This window comes from Mauremys mutica, chromosome 4 (genome assembly GCF_020497125.1).
Source record: "Mauremys mutica isolate MM-2020 ecotype Southern chromosome 4, ASM2049712v1, whole genome shotgun sequence".
Lineage (NCBI taxonomy): Eukaryota > Metazoa > Chordata > Testudines > Geoemydidae > Mauremys > Mauremys mutica.
In genome coordinates this window covers 13,989,698-14,011,566 of record NC_059075.1, presented here as the reverse complement: position 1 = coordinate 14,011,566, position 21,869 = coordinate 13,989,698, and the positions used below count along the sequence as shown (strand labels likewise).

The 21,869-nt window shown below is 42.0% G+C and overlaps 1 protein-coding gene and 1 non-coding gene across 4 annotated transcripts in view; both read right to left on the bottom strand.

Moving 5' to 3' along the window:
• The window catches only part of MNAT1 (MNAT1 component of CDK activating kinase), a 188,868-nt gene that overhangs the window by 78,168 nt on the left and 88,831 nt on the right, over positions 1-21,869 (bottom strand). The gene's annotated exons all lie outside the window — the stretch shown is intronic.
• Positions 8,159-8,263, bottom strand: LOC123370561. Its single transcript, XR_006579459.1, has one exon. It is a non-coding gene; the product is annotated as a U6 spliceosomal RNA (small nuclear RNA).

The window sequence follows — 21,869 nt, the reverse complement described above, 5'->3', positions numbered from 1 at the left end:
CTTGAGCAGGACTCTGTGGATTAGCGGCACATAAATGAGCGCTCCCGACCATGGGATCAGGAAGGCGTCCGACAGGGAGCCCTTGTCTCTGCCCAGCAAACAGAACAGAACATGTGGCACTTCCTGTTGTGTCTGGACGCAAAACAGGTCCACCTGGTGAGTCCCCCACATCTGCGGAAAACTAGGTGGACCACCTCCGGATGGAGCAACCATTCGTGGCAAGATGAGAAGGATCTGCTGAGACGATCTGCCAAGATGTTCTTGGCTCCAGGGAGCTGGGCGGCCACCAAATGAATGGCATGCTGGACACAAAAGTCCCAGAGGCTGAGAGCTTCCTGACAAAGGGCCAAAGACTTGGCACCGCCCTGCCTGTTGATGTAATACATCGTGGCTTTATTGTCCATCAGGACCTGCATCGCCCTGCCCTTCAGATGGGACAAGGACGCCTGGCATGCCAAGCAAACCGCTCTGAGCTCCGTGACATTGATATGAAGGGCCAGGTCATGTTGCAGCCAATGGCCCTGGGTGTCGAGCTGGCCTTGATGGGCTCCTTAGCCCAGGTCTGATGCACCCAAGACCAAGGTGAGCGAAGGGGGGGGAGTGGGGGGGAATCGTCACAAAAGGGACTCCCTACAGTACTGACTTGAGATCCCTCCATGACTCACCACCGTGGACAGGAAGAAGGAACTGAGAGGGCGCAGGGCCAGCAGCGCTTGATATACCGTGCCATGAGCACAGCACTCCAGAGGGTGCCAGTTGGTCCAACCGGTACCGCTAAGGCAAAAGTCTCCAATGGCCGCGCACGTGGCTGCACACACACCTACAATGGAAATTGACATGAGCAAGCACTCGAAGAACCACCATTATTTTTTCTTTGAGTGACTGCTCATGTCGATTCCAAGAAAATGACTCCCAAGCCTTACCTAGGAGGCGGGATCAGAGTTTATGGAATTGCTGATTGTAGAACCGCTCTGCCGAAAGCTGCACCATCTCTGGCCTGCTGTGTAATGGCGTAATGCAATATAAAAGTGTGGATCAACGACCACGTCGCTGCCCTGCAGATGTCTTGGGATAGGAGCTTGTGCCAGGAACGCCACTGAGGATGTTTGGGTCCTTGTGGAGTCTGCTGTCAGCGCGGGGGCAGGTATCTTTGCTAAGTTATAGCACATCCGGATACAGGATGTGATCTAAGAAGAGATCCTTTGGGATGAGACTGGAAGTCCCTTCATGCGCTCTGCAATTGCAATGAAGAATTGCATTGATTTTCAAAATGGCTTTGTTCTTTCAGTGTAGAAGGCTAATGCTCGTCTGACATCCAGGGAGTGGAGCATTCACTCCCTGTTGCTAGCGTGTGGCTTAGGAAAGAACACAGGAAGAAAAATGTCCTGGTTCGTGTGGAATTGAGAAACCACCTTTGGGAGGAAGGTTGGGTGCAGTCGCAACTGCACCTTGTCCTTATAGAAGGCCATGTTCGGGGTTTCCAAGATTAAGACCTTAAGCTCAGACACCGTCCTGGCCAAAGTCATAGCCACCAAGAACACTACTTTCCAGGAAAGGTAGAGGGAGCATATTGCTAAGGGCTCGAAAGGAGGTCCCATCAGTCTAGAGAGCACAAGGTTGAGATCCCATGGGGGAATTGGCTGTTTTACTTGAAGGTACAGCCTATCTAATCCCTTGAGGAAGTGGCCCATCATGGGGTTTGTGAAAACTGAGAGACCATCTGAACCGGGGTGGAAAGCTGAGATAGTGGCTAGGTACACTGTTATTGATGATACCAACAGACCTTGCTGTTTTAGATGCAACAAACAGTCTAGGATAAAGGGAATCGATGACTGTAAGGATGGAGTGTGTTTCTGTAATGCCCAAACTGAGAATCTTTTCCACTTGTCCAGATAAATGGCCCTAGTGGATGACTTCCTGTTGCTAAGGAGGACCTCTCTGACAAGGTCTGAGCATGTGAGCTCCAACGGGTTTAGACATGGAATTTCCATGCTGCGAGATAGAGAGACTGCAGATTGGAAGCTGGAGACAGCTATGGTCATCAAGTCCGGGACCAAGGGCAAGGTTATAGGCATGTCCACCGACGGGTCTAGAAGCATGGTGAACCAGTGCTAGCGAGGCCACACTGGTGCTATTAAGACCACGGCATAGGTTTTAGACAGGATCCGCATGGCTTAAACCCTTGAGACCGAGAGGAAACGTAGAAGGGGAAAAGCCCCAACTGAAACTTAACTAAAAACTACTTGACTATTTACAGGAATAACAAGAAAGAGTCCACTAGGGGATTGCTTGCTGTAGCAAGAGAGCTGCTCCAATGACTGTCACTGTCAGTAAGAAGGGACTGAAGAGGCAGTGGGTAGGTAGGGATCTATATATACCACCATGAAGGTGCGACTTCAGGGGGCTCCATGGCCAACTCGATGGGTACCACTAGGGTGAAAAGCTTCTGATGACTGTGCATGTGGTGCGCGCACACCTCATTGGAATTATTCAAAGAATATATATTTATTTGTTTGTGTATAAGCACGTGTGTTGGACTCACCAACAAGAGCTGTTTTTTGACTGACCAAGAAAGGCTGTTTCCTAAGCCTGCCAAACTCAAATCTCAGAGATCTTCATCAAACTGGAAGCCATCCAACCAACAACATTGCGCTACTGTGCATCTGCACTGATATGCTGTACCACTAGGTAAGATGTGAACCCTTCTTTATAGAGCAATAGGGGCTTGATTTTGCACCCTTTGAGTCACTGGGAGCAAGTTAGAAACTATACGTTTGGAGTAGACGTGGCTAATCATTTTCTTCCCTTTTTCAAATGCTGAGAGGTCTAGAACAGTTTCCTTTTCTTTTGGCATAGGATTCTAGCCTGGAACATAATCACACAAATACTGCCGTGCCAAGGAAAGCGCACAAGAAGCATTCAGCATGTTTGGCTTCAAAGTTTTGGTTTTTGTTTTCTTAATTTTTTTTTAAAAACAGTCCAAGTATTGAAAAGGAAAGAAAACATATTGCATATAAATCTCACCAAAAAAAAAAAAAGATATTTTCAGCAAAGGCAGACCACAGCTGAAAGCCTTACAAAAAAATCCAAATATTTTTAAATCACTCCCCTCTCCTCCAACTTATCTTTTCACAGGAACTTTTGTCCACCCATAATAAATTGAAAAAAGCATGTTTTGCCTTACATATATTTTTTGCTTTTGGTTTCTCGTTAAACTGCGCCAGATTCAAACCCTAGGGCACAGGGGTGAATGATTTACATCCCCTCTGCCCAGAGGGGATGCTGTGTTGGTGGAAGCATTCACTGATGGGGGATGGTGAGTGACGGGTGGCACTCACAAGAGATTTACTAGGACAGCTTTATTTGACAGAGTTCCATGGAAGCCTTGCTAATGGAATCTCCTCAGGAGACTCACTGAATCACTCAGACCAACCTCACCCACTTCACAGGTTGTGCCCATCAACTCCAAGGCCCGCTCAACAGCGGTGCTTACAGAGGGCATATGCTGGTGTACCCTCTACTCCAAGAGAGAAAGTGAATCAGGTCCTTTGTTTAAAGGTTAGTATTTTATTTTTAAATCAATATTAAGAGGCGACCTCCAAGTAATAGACTAGCACCTCTCTAGTTCGCACATGACTGGCAGACCCATTGAGAATTACTCAATTTTGTCAATTAGTGAACAAACAATCCAAAAAGCCAGGATAATGCACCACACACACACAAAATGTACCTGTATTCATTTCCTTTGACAGGTACAGTTTGGTTTTAATTATTTATAATGCTCTGTACTCAGATGTACTGGAATATATTTTGTGAGAAATAACCAAATCTCAGAAATATGAGAGTTGAGCACAGTGCTCGGCTATTTTGGATGAGATATGGGGAGCGAGACTTTTTTTTTTTAGTACAAATTATAAATTATGTGAACTAACAGGAACTGCCCGGACGCCTCTGCAGAACGGTCTAACCAACTCAACTAATGCCCTCAATCCTGCACAGACTTACACATGTGCTTAACATTATGAGTAGCCCTATTGAAAACAATGGAACTATTCCAAGTGAAGAAAGTTAAGCATGTGCTTGAGTCTTTGTAGGATCAAGGCCTTAGGCCTCAATCCAGCAAAGCATGGAAGCACTTACCTCACTTTAAGCACACAATCGGTTTCACTAAGGTTAATAGGACTAAATTATAAGCCTAATCATTCTTCTGGATCAGAACTTACTTACTATACTATGCTACTTACTACAATGCCTACTGCTTACGGTCTTGCATGAGCCCATCCATCCCAATGGGTTCACTTATAGCAGTAAACCCAATGCTGTTGGCAGCGAGGAATTGCAGGAACAGATGTCAGGAGAGACCATCAGCACCTGGACAATTGGAAACTCAGCTCTTTTAGGTCCCCTCTAAGTGCCAAAATGTTCAACCCTACCGAAGGCAGCCACTTTGTCCAACCACCACCAATACTATGCCCTAGCACGCGCTATAGTCTTATTGCACGCTCTGGGTAGCTGGGCTATAAGGGCTCAGAAACAACGGGGAGGGGTTAAGCGCATGCTTCATTTGTAATATGCAAGTACTCCCACTGACTCCAAGCCCAAATTGCTTTGCTGGGTCAGGGCCAGAGTGGACTGAGCCCTTGGTTGGGCTCACTTTAGGTCAGTTCTTTAATGTTACTTGACATTATTATTTTTCTGCAACAGGAGCATTACATCAGCATGGAAAGGCAGAGTGTGGCTCAATATCTGGGACGTTTAAAGTAAGAAGAAAGTCTGTTTTCAGTTTGCTGTGATGTAAGGAACACAGGTCCTGATCAAATGCTCATTGAAGTCAGTGGGAGACTTTCTTGCATATATTTAATAGAATAATTCTGATATTAGGTTAGTAGCTTTAATTTTAAACTCTAATGGAAACTCTTAAAAAAATATAGGATTTCTAACTGTTTTGTAAGGAGTATATGTTTATTGTACTAATTATTCTAATCTTAGAATTTGAACCCCCATCTTGCAAAGACTTACACATTTAATTTCACACACTATGAGGAGTCCCACTAAATATGTACATGCACAAATCTTTATAGGATCAAGGCCTTAGCTTGTATCAAATGGATTAAATAATAATCTTGTATTTTACTGATTACTAAACTGCTTCTCATCCTGTTTCTAGACCACCAATTTCAATCTGAAATATTTATATTCTGCCTAAATTAAAACATAATTGCAAGGAAAAATTAAGCAAACTTTAAATCGTGCAATAATTTATTTTTTTTTAATGTGAAATAGAAGTGTTCAGGTTTCAGAGTGGTAGCCACGTTAGTCTGTATCAGCAAAAACAACGAGGAGTCCTTGGGGCACCTTAGAGACTAACATGCATTTGGGCATAAGCTATCGTGGGCTAGAGCCCACTATGCAGGCATTCATGGCAGCAGCCTTTTTAATATTATGAAGACTGTGCTTCTAAAAAGTGGTCTACTACAATATAAATTTGATTAGTTTTAATTATGTTTTAATGTCTTTTTGAACAGATCATGTTTCAACATGTGGCTGCAAGCTTAACATTTGGCTGCAAAAGGGAGAAACTGCAAAATGCAATGCAGACAAACCACAAGCCTTTGTAAATTAATGTTTGGGGATGTAGTTGTGTGTTGATGGTATGTAACTAGTTACAAAAACAATCAAATACATTTGCATACTGTATGTCAGTTATGCATTTTTAACAATATAATGCATGCCAAGTTTTAAAACAACTATATATAAACTTTATAAGTAACTGAATAATGCAGAAAAACATATTGATTTGATGCAATAAATACAGATCCATATAAAGAATAATGCGTTCCAGAACTCTTAAGCCTTTTTGGAAATAACTGTGCCTGTCAGGAGCTCTGACTTTCCACCAGTTGCTGCTCCACATGCTATTGCCAATCAGATGCATTTGCTGTAGCACATTCCAAAGTTTACTAATTAATCTCTGCACTAAACCCCACCAATGGCTGTTTGCCATTTGAAATGATCACCACTTTTTATTTAAAGAGACAGTAAAGCCCATGCTCAAACTCAACCCGAACTCAAAAAAAAGTATCCAAGTTCCATTTTGCTAAATCCATTATAATCTTTTGCTGGAATTTCTTTGTACTAATTGGCCAAAGAAAACATGCTGAAACAAATAATAATTAAAAATGTCAATATAATGTAAGCAATTTTTAAAAAAAGAAAGAAAAAAAAGAATGACTATTACAAGCTTAATAATGACTTTCATTTGGATACAAGAGTTAAATTCTGTAGTGGATACTAGTTGCAAACTTAAAAGAAAAAAAGATCAGTAGCATTTTTGCAAAGTGGCATACACATTTGAGTTCATATGTTCTGATGATTCCAAACTCTGGATGCATTTCATGTTACGTTTTAGATATTGATTTCACGCAGTACAATCTCTTTCACTGTTTTTAATAGATTGCTCCCATTCAGCAGGGCATGCTAGCTCTGTGACCTTCACAATGACCTCTGCAAAAGCAGTTGTGCATTTTACTGTAGTGTAAATCCTTACAGACAAGTCAAACCTGTTCTTTTTGGCATCCAGCCCTTCAGATGAATACTCTGCTGAGATTTATTATGAAAGGGGAACGAAGGGGCATTATTGCACAACATTCATCCTTCCCATATATCTAAGCTTAATCTTTCACAACCTCTAAAGGCTTTTAAATAAACAGATAATTACACAAGGGTTTCTTATTTATCACCGATTGTATGTCATTTTAAGGGTCGTTCTTCATTTAGCAAAAACTAGAAACAAAACAGAAAAAGCCTGTGCGCTAAGGTGTTCTTTTATTATTACTAAGTAATAATAGTATTTCCTGTTACTATACACTAGGGATTAGCTTTTTCTAGTAAGCCTTCAGTTCCTACACTGAAGTATTATTCCATGTTGTTGTTATAACAGCACATATTGCCCTAAAAGGGTCCATTAATTATTTTTGTGATGCCATGGAGTTGTTACAGGATATTTGATGGTCTTCATAGATAATACACTGACAATAAAACAATAATTAAAAGCATATCAACTTGTACTATCTATTGTCTGTTAATTGGAAATCTTTCAGGATGTGAAAAATATTTAAAAATTCACTTTCAAAGTCATTCCATGGAATATTGATGGTTGTCACTACATAGAGAAGAGCAGCTACCAAGTTGAGATTATCTGAACCAAAAATACAGTTCTTTTCAAGAATGTAAATAAAACCTTAGGCGAGCGGAGGATTCTATGATTTCAAAGAACTCTTCAAAACATTTAATCAATCACACTCTTCACAGGTTTCAGAGTGGTAGTCGGTATCAGCAAAAAGAACGAGGAGTCCTCGTGGCACCTTAGAGGCTAACAAATTTATTTGGGCTAAAACCCACTTCATCAGATGCATGGGCGGAGAAGGGATAGCTCAGTGGTGTGAGAATTGACCTGCTAAATCCAGGGTTGTGAGTTCAATCCTTGAGGGGGCCATTTAGGAATCTGGGGCAAAAATCTGTCTGGGGATTGGTCCTGCTTTGAGCAGGGGGTTGGACTAGATGATCTCCTGAGGTCCCTTCCAACCCTGATATTCTATGCAGTGGAAAATACAGCAGGAAGATATATAGGGCCATTCTGATTACCACTACAAAAGGTTTTTTTCTCCTGCTGATAATAGCCCACCTTAATTGACTAGTCTCGTTAGAGTTGGTATGGCAACCCCCATTTTTTCATGTTGTGTGTGTGTGTACACACACACACACACAGAGAACATGAACATATATACACACACAGAGAACATGAAAAAAATATATTATATATATATTCCTACTATATTTTCCACTGCATGCATCCGATTAAGTGGGTTTTAGCCCACGAAAGCTTATGCTCAAATAAATGTGTTAGTCTCTAAGGTGCCACAAGTACTCCTCGTTCTCTTTACACAATTCACATTCATTCTTTAGGATTTGCTAATTGATCTATCACCAAAACTTTTCTTATAGGGGTAAATAAAAGAACAAACTAATGCAGACACAGTAGTATTCTGGTCTGAGAATCAGGTTCAAACTAGCTTATCAGATAATCAGTGTCAGCATTAACAAAACTGAAATATGTTGATTCAGGTGAATATTCCCTTATCTAAACTGAATTCCTGTGAAAAGTTCCCTCACTCTCTCAACATCAGCTGTCATCCTTGTGCAGGGGCAATGCTAATCTTCTCTGTATCGTTCCAATTTTAGTATATGTGCTGCCGAGGCAAGCTGTCACAGGCAATTGAAAATGCATGAGGGCAATGCTCAAATTGGAAAAATAAAAAACTGGTATGCTTCTGACACACACACAGGCCATGTCTGGCACAAATATTCTCCTCTCCTCCAGAGTACAAAGAGGCCCTTTCCTGCCATTTCAGCTCCCCCACTTCTGCCACCAAAATGCAATACAGTAGAGTACCTAATGGGTAAGACTTAGCAGTACACATATATAAAAAGGCACTGACTTTTATTGCTTTCCCCCATTTCCCCCACTCCATTCCGTTTTCCTCATATTAGTTTTTTTCCTTTTCTTCTGTTTCCTCTCCTCTTCCCCCATCCCTCTCTTTCCTTGCTTCCCAGGCCCATCTTGCTATTTTTCATATGAACTCCCAGGTCCCCTGTGGGACTCCTCTGGTGGGTGTGGGATGTCCGCTGAAGCTCATATGCTGTGATAGTCCACTGCATCCCAGGTTTTCCTTCTTTAGGGTCCCTCCACTCCCATCCCAGGCAGTCTCCTGCTGCCCAGAGCAGGGCCCTTTCTAGGACTTCCAAACCTCCCAGGCTAGGGCACAGAACAGAGGTGGTCTGCAGGTTGTAGACAGGTGGCTGGTGTGGCATACTGCCATAGATACCACTATACCATACCAGCCCAGTTTGAGCTCTGAGTGAGGGCTCTTCCCACAGAAGGCAATACAATTTTTATAAAACTGCGACTGTCATGTTCTCATGTCCTTCTAAATAAATACATATAAAAAAGGACAGGGCCGCAGTTCTTTGGAATGGCCAAAACAATGGATAACAAAATTGTTCCATGTAGGCCTATTTATAAACACATTCCCAAAACCTCTGAATAAGATAAACAACAGTCCAATGATATCAGAGATTCACCATGCAGGGCTTGTAAGGCATAAGTTACTAGTTTGACTTAAATGGGGTTAAAAACCAATGTAGCCGAACTGGTATTTAGACCAGGCCATTACATTTTTTTTTTTTTTTTTTTTTACCATGCAGAACAGATTTTAAAACCTCTTGAATTGAGATAGATTTCCCCTGGGGATAGGGAGAGTCTACGAGCTCCAAGACTCCTTGCTTACAGAGCACTCTCCGCTCTCCTGCTGACCCCCAAAGAGGCAAGTGGGGTCCATGCTAGGGAACGGGTGAAGACTGGACAGGTCAGGGGGAGGAGTGAACAAGACAAGACATCCCCACTTTGGTCCTATGGAGACTCCAGCCCCCGAGTCACCACCACCAAAAAACAATGATCTTTAAAACAGCATCTCCCTTCGGCATCTGGGTGAAGCAGCAACCAAAAAAAAAGAGTCCCTGGTATTTTGTCTCTGAAGGAGCAACCCTGCCAGGAAGGTGGCCAGGAATAACATAAGATGGACAGATACATAGGGGTATGTGTCGTGATCTTTTCTGTGGGCCAATTTGGGGGTTAAAGCCCTGTTTCCCCTTAACCTATAAAATGAGGTATGGAGGGGCACAAAAAATCACACCAAGAATTCCCACACAGAGCTTCCTCCAGATTCCCCCAATGAAAGCAGTGGAAGTTCTGCCAGGGATTCCTAATGGGATCAGAATCAGGTCCTTAAGTACAAGAATTTCTACTCTAATGGAAAAGTAAAGTAAAAAATGCTTTAGGATTTGAAAGCTGATCCATCGTCAAGCCTTGCTGAAAAGCATCCTGAGCTGCAAATCATATAGAAACTTAGCGTGTATGTGGCATATGTTTATACTGAAAACATGGGCACACCTACATGTGTATACACACACACACACACTGCATTGCTATCTGGGGCAAACAATAGCTTAATGATGGAAAGGGTCATATGTCCACATCGATCCATTTAGATCTGTCAGCAGATCTCAGTAACAATACTGGTCACATTGACTTGAGAATTGACTCCGGCAGCCATGGAAGGAATCGTGTTTGCATGATTCCCCTCCTATACTTTGGGACAGGGATACTAAAGAGAGGGGCAGGGTATTTATTAGTCCCCCCACCCCCCATCTCCAAGGGCTCAAATAGGGAGGATGGGCCTCAGCCTACCTGAAAATACCAAATCAAAAATATTTAGAAAATGCCTACACAATCCAGCAGGTATAAAAGCATACACTGATTGTGCTGTTAGACACTTATTCTGCAGTAAGCCATAGCTATTCCAAGGGTGTTACATAAATATGACACCACATAGTATACTATACATATTATGCACAGACCATAAAGAGTTTGTTTACACACTCACACACAAAGTAAAGACAGGAGGGCTAGGCCTGTCTCCACCATCCTCTCCCAGCATTTTCAACACTCCTACACCCACCACATTAAAATCATAGAATCAAAGAAATGTAGGGCTGGAAGGGACCTCAGGAGGTCATCAAGTCCAGCCCCATGTGCCAAGGCAGGACCAAATAAACCTAGGCCCATCCCCATCAAATATCTGTCTATTGTTCTTAAAAGTCTCCAATGAGGGGGATTCCGCAACCTCACTTGGTAACTTATTCCAGTCTTTACTTCTCCTTATAGGTAGAAAGTTTTTCCCCTAATATGTAAGATAAATCTCCTTTTGCTGCAGATTAAGCTCATTACTTCTTGTCCTACCTTCAGTGGACATGGAGAACAATTGAACACCTTCCTCTTCGTAACAGCCCTTAATGTATTTGAAGACTAATTAGGCTCCCCCTCAGTCTTCTTTTCTCAAAAAGAAAAATGTGCCTAATTTTTGTAACCTTTCCTCATAGGTCAGGTTTTCTAAACCTTTTACCATTTTTGTAGCTCTCCTCCAGACTCTCTCCAATTTGTCCATGTCCTTCTGGAAGTGTGTTGCCCAAAACTGGACATAGTACTCCAGCTGAGGCCTTACCATGCCAAATAGAGAGGGACAGTAACCTCTCATATCTTACAAACACTCCTGTTAATACACTCCAGAACGATAGCCTGTTTTGCAACTGCATCATATTGTTGATTCATTCAGTTGGTGATCCAGTATAACCCCCCACCGATCCTTTTCTGCCATAGTCCCCATTTTGTAGCTGTGCATTTGATTTTTCCTTCCTAAATGCAGTACTTTGCACTTGTCTTTATTGAATTTCATCTTAGATCATAGAGTATCAAGGTTGGAAGGGACCTCAGGAGGTCATCTAGTCCAACCCCCTGCTCAAAGCAGGACCAATCCCCAGACAGATTTTTACCCCAGTTCCCTAAACGGAACCCTCAAGGATTGAACTCACAACCCTGGGTTTAGCAGGCCAATGCTCAAACCACTGAGCTATCCCTCCCCTCAATTGATTTCAGATCACTTCTCCAATCTTTCAAGATCATTTTGAATTCTAACCTGTACTCCGAAGTGCTTGCATCCCCTCTGAGCTTGGTGAAAGCCACCAATTTTATAAGCATATTCTCTACTCTATTATCCAATATAGCAATATCATCTTATATAATTAAATATTAAATAGTACCAGACCCAGGACTGATTCAAGGGACCCTACTAGATACTTTCCCCTAGTTTGACAGCAATGTACAAGTCATTCTTGAAGTTAAGAAAAAGCCACGCACAATGGACTTTCTACCTTCTTCCATCTCCTTCAGGGTCTACTTCACTATCTGAGAACAATATCTGGATTAGTATTCTCACAGCAACACTTCCAGCAAGTTGATGGTCCATTGCTTTACTTCTTACCAATTACTGCACATGCTGCAGAGTTCAGCTTCCTGTTCTTCAAATATAGACAAATTTTCCATATGTGACCTCTGAACTTCCATCTCCTGTCCATAACATAGCACTCACCTGCTTTGGCTCACTTAGTCTTTCTTGTCTCCCTAACATTTTAAAAACTTTTATATTTAAGGCAGAGCCTGCTTAAAGGATTACAATGAGTACTATTCTCTCTCTAAGCCCCAACTCAGACTTGAGGCAGACAGGATTTTTAATAGATGTTCCTCAGCTGACATACAACAGAATATGTCACAAATCATACCAAGGCCTCACACATCCCATAAATACTAGAATCTATGTACAGGCACTGGGTTTATACACACAGGAAAATAGAGTAAAATTAAAAAAAAAAAGTTTAAACTTCACTGCATGCTTAGGTATAGTTCCTATCTACGTTTATTTACTTAAAAGAGAGCTGATCGAAATATAGATAAGCCACTAAACTTTCACAGATGAAGATTTTTACCCTTAATAAGGGGGACTTCTCTTTCATGAGCAGCCAATACTGTCAATATTCCTTTCTAGCTACACCTTGACTGACTTTTTGAATCTAGGCTGGGCACATATAAGGAATTCACCTTTTGATGTCCAATGCAGATTGCCTAAAACAATGTTCCCTTTGCCTGCCCTTGGCACCTGAACAAACATCTTCAGGAACACTATTATTTAGGTTTCTTTGGTACAGAACATTGTCTCTTGGATCAACAATAAAAACTTCCACTGTGATGTTTTTGAACACAAAGAATACAGCTGGGGGAATACTGAATACGTAGACACCTGCTTCCCTTTTGAAACGCATTTAATTTTTTTTTTAGTCCCAAACTTTTTATTTAAAAAAGTGATAATAAGAGTCTAACTCCTTTGAAACTCTTAGATATACAGCTAGTCTATAAGGTGTCACAGGACGCTGCTGCTTTTACCTATTTTCTGTTATTATACACACACACACACACACACACACACACACACACACACACACACTCTAATTTAGGCCTAAAATTAGGATTAAAGAGGAAAAAAGATTAACAAATCAGAGGTCTCTGAACAAGGTGCTACAAATTCCCTCCTCATAAACTGAAATATCTACCAAAAGATGTTACCTGTAACAAACAAACATCAAAGTATCAGAGGGGAAGCCGTGTTAGTCTGGATCTGTAAAAAGCAACAAAAAGTCCTGTGCCACCTTATAGACTAACAGATGTATTGGAGCATAAGCTTTTGTGGGTGAATACCCACTTCGTCAGATGCATAAAAGTGCTGTACTGCAACCTGTATATCCTTTACAACAGTGGAAGAGGTTCAAGTTCACTAGGGTCCAGAAGAAGAAAAAGCATTCCTAGCTCTATTAAGATATATGCTAACCAGGGTAAACCTGGTGTATGCATGCGAGTAGAGGGAGAGAGACATTTAAAGCAGCTCCAAAACCACCTGACTATCAATATTTTGAGCCTGGTCACAAGACTAGAACCCATGAAAGTCATCATTGAGACTAATGCAAGATAGAAATTTCCCTGTGTTATTCCACGGACTAGGGAAATTTGAAGGGAACTATTAAATTTAAGCTTGAACCTCAACTGAAGTCTTTCACATTTACAAACCCCTCAATGTTCAAATGAAGGGACTTAGGAGCACCAGTGTGAAATGATACTTTGTGGAAATAGAAAGCCACTTAGGTAAAAATCTCACCCTGTCCGTTGAAAAAACAACAACATCTTTAGGAGACCTCATGAACAAGGCTATTAAAAAGAAATGGAGAAACAGCCAGCAGAAGGAACTCTCAGCAGTTGAAAGAGGAGCTTAGAATGCCACCAAACTTACCGCTGTACAATACAAAGCTTGAAACTTCCGTCAAGTGATGCAGCATTTTATGGACAAGGTGCAAATGACATTCAAGAGCAAAGTAGCAACTTGTGGCTACCAACAGGAAATGTCTAAAGAGGCAGCTCATAAAAGCAGTACTCTCTACCACTCGGCCAAATCAAAGCTTCAGGTAACTGGAATGAAGATTCATACACAGACAGACAAATGCCCTTGATCTTCTTATTGTGCTGAAAGCATGGCTTTCTCTAGGGCTGTTGGCCTACTGGGCAGCTCCCTCAAAATTGGATGCAGTGCAGCTGAAAGGCTAACTTAAAGGCAATTGCATACCTCTTTGCCAATTCTCCCTTCCCAGCCAAATCAGTCAAGGTGGCCAGACCTCTCTCAAGTAAGCAAGAAGAGGATGAAATAGAAATGTCAGGCAACTGACTTCAGTCAGCATCATCAGATCAAGAGACTTGGAGACAAGATGCAGCAGGTTATGTCTGTGTGGGCAACATTAAGTAAAAAGGGACTGATGACGACATACTGACACTCAAAGGCCAGATCTACACTGGGCGGGGGGTGGGGTGGGGTGTCGATGTAAGATACGCAACTTCAGCTATGCGAACAGAGTAGCTGAAGTCAGTGTATCTTAGGTCGATTTACCTGGCCATAAGGACGGAGGCAAGTCGACCGCTGCCACTCCCCCATCGACTCCGCTTCCACCTCTCGCTGCGGTGGAGTTCCGGAGTCAACAGCAGAGCGATCACGGATCAATTTTATTGCGTCTAGATGAGACGCGATAAAATCGATCCCCAGTAGATCGATCAGACGTACCCAAAGGGTACGTCCACACTACCCGCCGGATCGGCGGGTAGCAATCGCTCTATTGGGGATCGATTTATCGCGTCTCATCTAGACGCAATAAAATTGATCCGTGATCGCTCTGCTGTCGACTCCGGAACTCCACCAGAGCAAGAGGTGGAAGTGGAGTCGATGGGGGAAGCTGCGTCCGTCGATCCCACGCCGTGAGGACAGGAGGTAAGTCGAAATAAGATACATCTACTTCAGCTACACTATTCCCGTAGTTGAAGTTGCGTATTTTACATCGACCGCCCCCAGTGTAGACCAGGCCAAAGTCAAACCTCATTAATTCTTTTGCATTTGAGCCTCCCTTAAAGGTGTTGAATTTATTCCATTGTTTCTAGAGCAAGTCAAAAGCCTCTTTCTTTAAATGAGCTTTTGTCTTTTACTCTTGCTTTTATCAGCCTATGATCACATTCCACATTTATTGTGATCAGCATAAACACAGCCATGAAGATATCAGGCTGATATCAGAGGAAGAAAGTTTTCCTGTTTGTGGAACAATTAAAACATTACTATTACTACATTTTAGATTATTTCTTCCAGTTTGTGAGACTCCAGTTTATACGATTCCACTTATATCCAGTTTGTGTGCTCTCTCTTTACTCTGAAAAAACTCCCACTGTAATAATCAGTTCCAAGCTCCTCAGTTTGCTCCTCAGTTTCAGCATCAAAGCTGTCGATCAAGTTGTTAAAGTATTCTTCTACTGCTCAAAACTCTAACTCTGAATATAGAGGTTCTGACTGTCTAGCTTTTTATATCTATCACCAGGATATCCGGGGTTGGATATTTACAAATCACTTGAGAGTGGGACAAACAGGACCATCTTCCCACTTATGGAAAAGATGTATTTACTAAGTAACTTGCCATTGACTAACTTGCCTTTCTTTTTGGTATGCTTACCCTTTAGGAATACAGGGTGGTACCGCAAGCAGCAACATTTAGCAACATTCTGCACCAATAAAATAGCTCATTTATATTTTGCATGCTTATGTAGATTAAGAACAGTTTATTAATTTTAATGGTGATGATTTATGTACCTTATGGCCAAAATATGGTATCTAAAGTAAAGTACAGATTTATTAAAAAGACAGCAGCACGGAAAAAGTTATATTGGAATAATCTATAATCTGTTTACATTATATGAATGATTTGCTGTTCCTTCATAAGGCATGTAGGAAGTCAGCACTCCTCAATGTGTAAAGTATTTCCATGTGCTTAAAGCATGATCTTTCCAAAGCAAACAATGACTGAGAAAATTTTTATTATTCTTTATTTCCCTGCCAGCTGTTTTTGGAGATTTTTCTCCCAGCCACCTTCTTTCTTTCAGTCAGATCTCTCCCTATTGCTCACAGTAACACCTACTCAAGGAACAGAGCAAAATCAATGACATTTTCATGGTTAGGAGACTTAGTAATGAGATGATCCAGTTCTTTATCTCAGACTGATTTAAATTACGTTTTCTTAAGGGCTAGTCACTACCATAACTATACTGGTATAACTAAAAGTGGGCACACCAAGGGGTTGTATCACTAAGAATAATAATTTCTAAACTGATATTGTTATATGACATAAAAACTGTAGACAAGCCTCCAGCCTGCCATGCACTTCTATACAACTACTCTGGCTGGGAGTTCCTTGGTCCCCTTCCAGACACTAAGGGTTTGTCCACATGAGACAGTTGCACCAGTTTAATCTAACACGTGATTTCAAACCACTTTCGTTAAACCAGTGCAATTCTGCATGGACAGGGCACTCTTATTTTGTTTAAAACCAACAGCCTCTTAATACATAAGGCCTGGGGACAGATCCTTAGGTATGTAAATTAATATGGAGCTTGAAGTCAATGGAGCAATGAGGATCTGCCCCATGGTCTACATACAAAGTTGCACCATTTTAACTAAATTGGGTGTAACTTTTTTTATTGACGCCATTACATCAGTTTAAATCTGCCCTGCACTGGTTTAGGTTGCCCCTGTTAAGTAAAATAATACAAATATGGTGTGATTTTAGGAGGTTTTATGCCTTGGCCAGGAAGTGTTCTTCGTAATTTTGCAAGACTGATTTATAGACCTTTTGCATGATAAATGAAAGTATTTGTACAGTCCTGTGTCTATTGGCTAAAATAATTACGAGTAATGCTCACAGCCCCACTGATGTTAAAGTGTTTTGCAGAAGAAAGCAAGTATCGACATCCCAACCTTTATCGACACCTCGACCTTACAGTTGAGGAGGCTGAGGAACAGAAATGAAGTGAGTTGAATATGATCACAAAGCAAGTCAGCACAGTTGAGAATAGATCCCAGGTCTCCTGACTCCCAGTCTAGTGCCCTTTCCCCAGATTACGCTGCCTGTCCAGCAGAGAGCATTCCTAGGGGATTATCAGGGGCCCGGGTGGCAAAGCTACTTGGTATTCCCTGCTGCCAGGCATCCACACACCATTTTAGGAGGTCTACCATTTTACACTTTTCAGGATCTTTTTTTTTTTTCCCCTTTCTAACTGGAATGCAAGAGAACAATCCTGAAATCAGACAGTGCAAGATAACTTTAATGGAGCAGGCACATGGGTTAACGAGTCTCCACACAGGTCCACCCATGCCAATCCACTTGTACAATTGGGACTTAAAATTTTTTAAATATTTTCCAAAGCAATTGAAAACATAGTTCATGTAGATTAATCTGCATCAGTAAAAGGAACTAGGAACATCTTTAGTTCATTGTAGTGGTAGCTTTATAAAATTCATTAGATCCAAAAGTTACAACAAGGCAATTCTGTAGATCAACTCAACTTGCAAGAGCTCCTGTGTTCAAATCCCAGTCAAGCCCTCCCACAGGTTGGGAATACTGTTATACCTGTGTTATGGAGGTGGTCAGACTACACAGTCCCTTCTGGCTTTAAATGCTAGGAACTAAAAATCTATGAACTGCAGTCATCCTGTGATGAATGATACTTTAGAATTAGTGGATGGCATTTTCAAATTATCCTGCAATCTATTTTGGATAGATTTTCTCCCAGAAAATATTTGCGTCTCCTGAAAATGTTTTATAAATAGATTTTGTCCATCTCTACAGTGAGCTGCTCTTCCTGGGAAACCAGTGGGGTGGCTGCAACTATGGCTAATCTGACATTTCTGCTCAATAATTTAATAAACACAAGGCCAAATCCTGCTCACTTTACTCACCTGAGTAGTGCCATTAGCATCAATGGCCTATACAACTGAGGCCTATTGTCCAGTGGCCAAGACAAGCATGGCATACACTGCTTTGTCAGCTAAATACAATAGATTCAAGAGTACAGCTCTCTTCTGAAAAAAGTGACAGTACACCTGGCATCTTCTCTCTCAGCAGATCTACTCCTTGTGTCCCTTTACAGGTAGGCCCACTGACTTTGGTGAAACAAATATACATTTTATTGTTTTTCACTCCTACAGAGCCAACTGTAACTAAATGAGTGTGTTAAGAGTTTTGTTTACTAAGTTCCAGTCATTACCGATGTGCCAACTCATTGGCCCATATACATACTAATATATGTATATAAACAAATACCACTTTGGCAGCGTTAAGGGGCCTTAAAGTGGGCGTAAATATAATTTACACTGCCAGTGCACTATAAATGTGCACAATTGTAAAGGAGAATCAGGCCGGGTGTTTTTAGCAGGCTTGCATAGGTGTATTTGGACTACCAGATCCTTATCATATTACAGTACTAGTGAGGGATAAACTGAACAGCTCAACTTTATGAGTCCAGGCTAAGTTTGCATGGCCGGGGGGGAGGGGAAATCTTTATATTCGTAAAACACCACTTTTGACATGGAAACAAAGTGAGGTAGTGAAAATCATAGAATCATAGAACGGAAGGGACCTCGAGAGGTCTCTAGTTTAACAAAGACAAATGCAAAGTGCTCCACTTAGGAAGGAAAAATCAGTTTCACACATACAAAATGGGAAAGACTGCCTAGGAAGGAGTATGGCAGAAAGGGATCTAGGGGTTACAGTGGACCACAAGCTAAATATGAGTCAACAGTGTGATGCTGTTGCAAAAAAAAGCAAACGTGATTCTGGGATGCATTAACAGGTGTGTTGTGAGCAAGACACGAGAAGTCATTCTTCCGCTCTACTCTGCGCAGGTTAGGCCTCAACTGGAGTATTGTGTCCAGTTCTGGGCACCGCATTTCAAGAAGGATGTGGAGAAATTGGAGAGGGTCCAGAGAAGAGCAACAAGAATGAGTAAAGGTCTTGAGAACATGACCTACGAAGGAAGGCTGAAAGAATTGGGTTTGTTTTAGTCTGGAAAAGAGAAGACTGAGAGGGGACATGATAGCAGTTTTCAGGTATCTAAAAGGGTGTCATCAGGAGGAGGGAGAAAACCTGTTCACCTTAGCCTCTAAGGATAGAAGAAGCAATGGGCTTAAACTGCAGCAAGGGAGGTTTAGGCTGGACATTAGGAAGAAGTTCCTAACTGTGAGGGTGGTTAAGCACTGGAATAAATTGCCTAGGGAGGTTGTGGAATCTCCATCTCTGGAGATATTTAAGAGTAGGTTAGATAAATGTCTAGCTGGGATGGTCTAGACAGTATTTGGTCCTGCCATGAGGGCAGGGGACTGGACTCGATGACCTCTCGAGATCCCTTCCAGTTCTAGAATCTATGAATCCCCTGCACTCAAGGCAGGACTAAGTATTATCTAGACCATCCCTGACAGGTGTTTGTCCAGCCTACTCTTTAAAATCCCCAATGATGGAGAATCCACAACCTCCTGAGGCAATTTATTCCAGTGCTTAACCACTCTGACAGTGTGGTTCAGATAGTTCAAAACATTTAAATGCAGAACCTCATGATGCCATTTTTTATAGTTACTTTTAAGATTAGAACCACTCTTAGGTTAACTGCAAAATACCATAAGGTAATAAATATCATTTGCAGTGGTTTATATACTTTTTCACTTAACCTTTTTTTCCTTGGGGCGGGGGAGGACTTCATTAAGTCAACATAAAACGTCTAATGTTTAAACACTTTGATATATCAGCAGCTATACCGTAATCACATAAATTAATTATCTTAGACATTAGTCTGTAGGTTGGCACATACGGAATATGATCTGATGACTGAGTGCTTTTAAATACAGTGTGTATCTGGCTTACACTTCAAAAATCAGATAGTTCAAAACATTTAAATGCAGCTATGCATGTATCTGCCTGAACCTTCACAAAACCTTTATTCATTCTTTTTTTTTTGTTTAAAAGCCACTTTTCCCCCTCTAAACTTTGTCTACTGTTGCTAAATGTCCTCCATCATAATATTTAAAACCTACAGGCATGTTGCTACATACTGGATACATATTTCAAAATGTTATAGGATATACATAACATTTAAATCATGGGACTCTTCAGACAAATGGTAAAATACTTAGAAGCCAACCCTGAAGTACCACATTGTAACCCACCATTTAGTTGTTGCAGATATAATAAAACATATGGATTCTGTACCCATGTATTGTTTCTTTAATGAGGGTTGAGTTGTGAAGCTCAGAATTTCCCTTTTCTCTCTGGCTTCTTGAAGTTGGTGTCCTGATCACTGCAGTGTTTGTTGCTGTTAGCAATGACATCCAATTCTGCAGTTTCTAATAAGGTAACATTTTTCTCAGCATGTTTTTCCTTATACTAGTCAGCACAAATATAAGGCCCAACTGAAGCAGTGCTGAACTCCCAGAATTCCAACCAGAGCTAATGGGACCTGCAAGTGCTCAACGACTTTAAAAAACAGCTCCATAGGAAGCATTCTGGAGAGCCACTTTTACCAGCTTTGGCACAGTGGACAAATCAGTAACACTTCATGTTCCTACAGCAGCAATTGGGTCTTCCATCTCTGCTGTGTTTTTTCACATGCAGGATTAACTGCCCTTCGGAACGGTCTCTAGATTCCTCCATCTGCCAGTAGTTCATCGTAAGACTCTAACACAATGACTGCACTTTTAGACTCTAGAAATGGCTGCAGTAGACAGATTGAGGTCTATTAGCCTGATTTGGGAAGGTGCTGAGCACCTAAGATCCCACTGATTTCAAAAGGGGGTTGTGAGCGCCCAATGACTGAAAATCTGTCTGTCAAAGAGTGCACTCATTGCCGGAGCACCTGCTCGTGGCTGGGTGTGGCACCGCAAGCTCTCTCCTCTCCAGTGCCACCTGCTAACAGTCATTTTGGCCCCACAGCAGTCCCCCTCTTCTCGTAACTCGGCCATCTGGATAGATCACCATTTTGTTACCCCAGAAGTCCAATAAAACAAAGTACTTACGACAGGTCTTCGTTCCCGACTTTGGGCCCTTTAGGCCTTGCACATTCTTTGTTTAAGGTGTCCTTATCCCCTTAAATCTGGGGACTTCACACCACCTTCCCTGGTGGCTGGTAGGGGAACTGAGGCCTTCTCCCGCTACGTCCCCCCCATAACTGGGTTCCAGCCCAAGGTCACTGTAAGTGCGCAGGCAAGGTCTCTCTATTCTGACCCACCCCTGCTTCTACTCAGAAGCTCGCTAGGTTCATCCTACTCTCAATGCCAGGACTTGCAGGGCTCTCCCCTGGAATCCCCACATAAAACTGAGTCTAAAAGCACAAACTTAAACCATCTTCCATCCTCCACAGGCTTGGCCTTTCATGCCTCAAGTTCCCCTGGTTGTTCCTCCACTAAATACCTCCCAGGCCCCTTCCCTAAAAATCTAGGGAAGCCCTTTTATGAGGGCTTACCACTGGAGCCTACCCCACTTCCAGTGACTGCTTCATCTCTCTCCTGGTGCGCTGTGAGACTTGTCTGATCAGGAGATGATGCTAGGGCCAATTCTCCCTCTAGGCTTCCACCTTGAGCCTGCCAATCTGTCCACTCTCTAGTCCCAAAGCATGACCAGAGAGTTCCTTCCTCTTGAGCATTGGCCTGCTAAACCCAGGGTTGTGAGTTGAATCCTTGAGGAGGTCCTTTAGGGATCTGGGGCAAAAATCTGTCTGGGGATTGGTCCTGCTTTGAGCAAGGGGTTGGACTAGATGAACTCCTGAGGTCTCTTCCAACCCTGATATTCTATGATTCCTCCCTGCAGCCCCATTCTGCTTCAAACTTCTGTTCTTTATACTAACCAGCCAGCTCCTTCCCCAGCTGAGTTTTATCTCTAGTTGTGCCTGGCTCACCTTTCAGATGCAATCAGGTCGGGTTGATCAAGCTCTCAGTCCCACATTATCCTTTCATTTCCTGCAC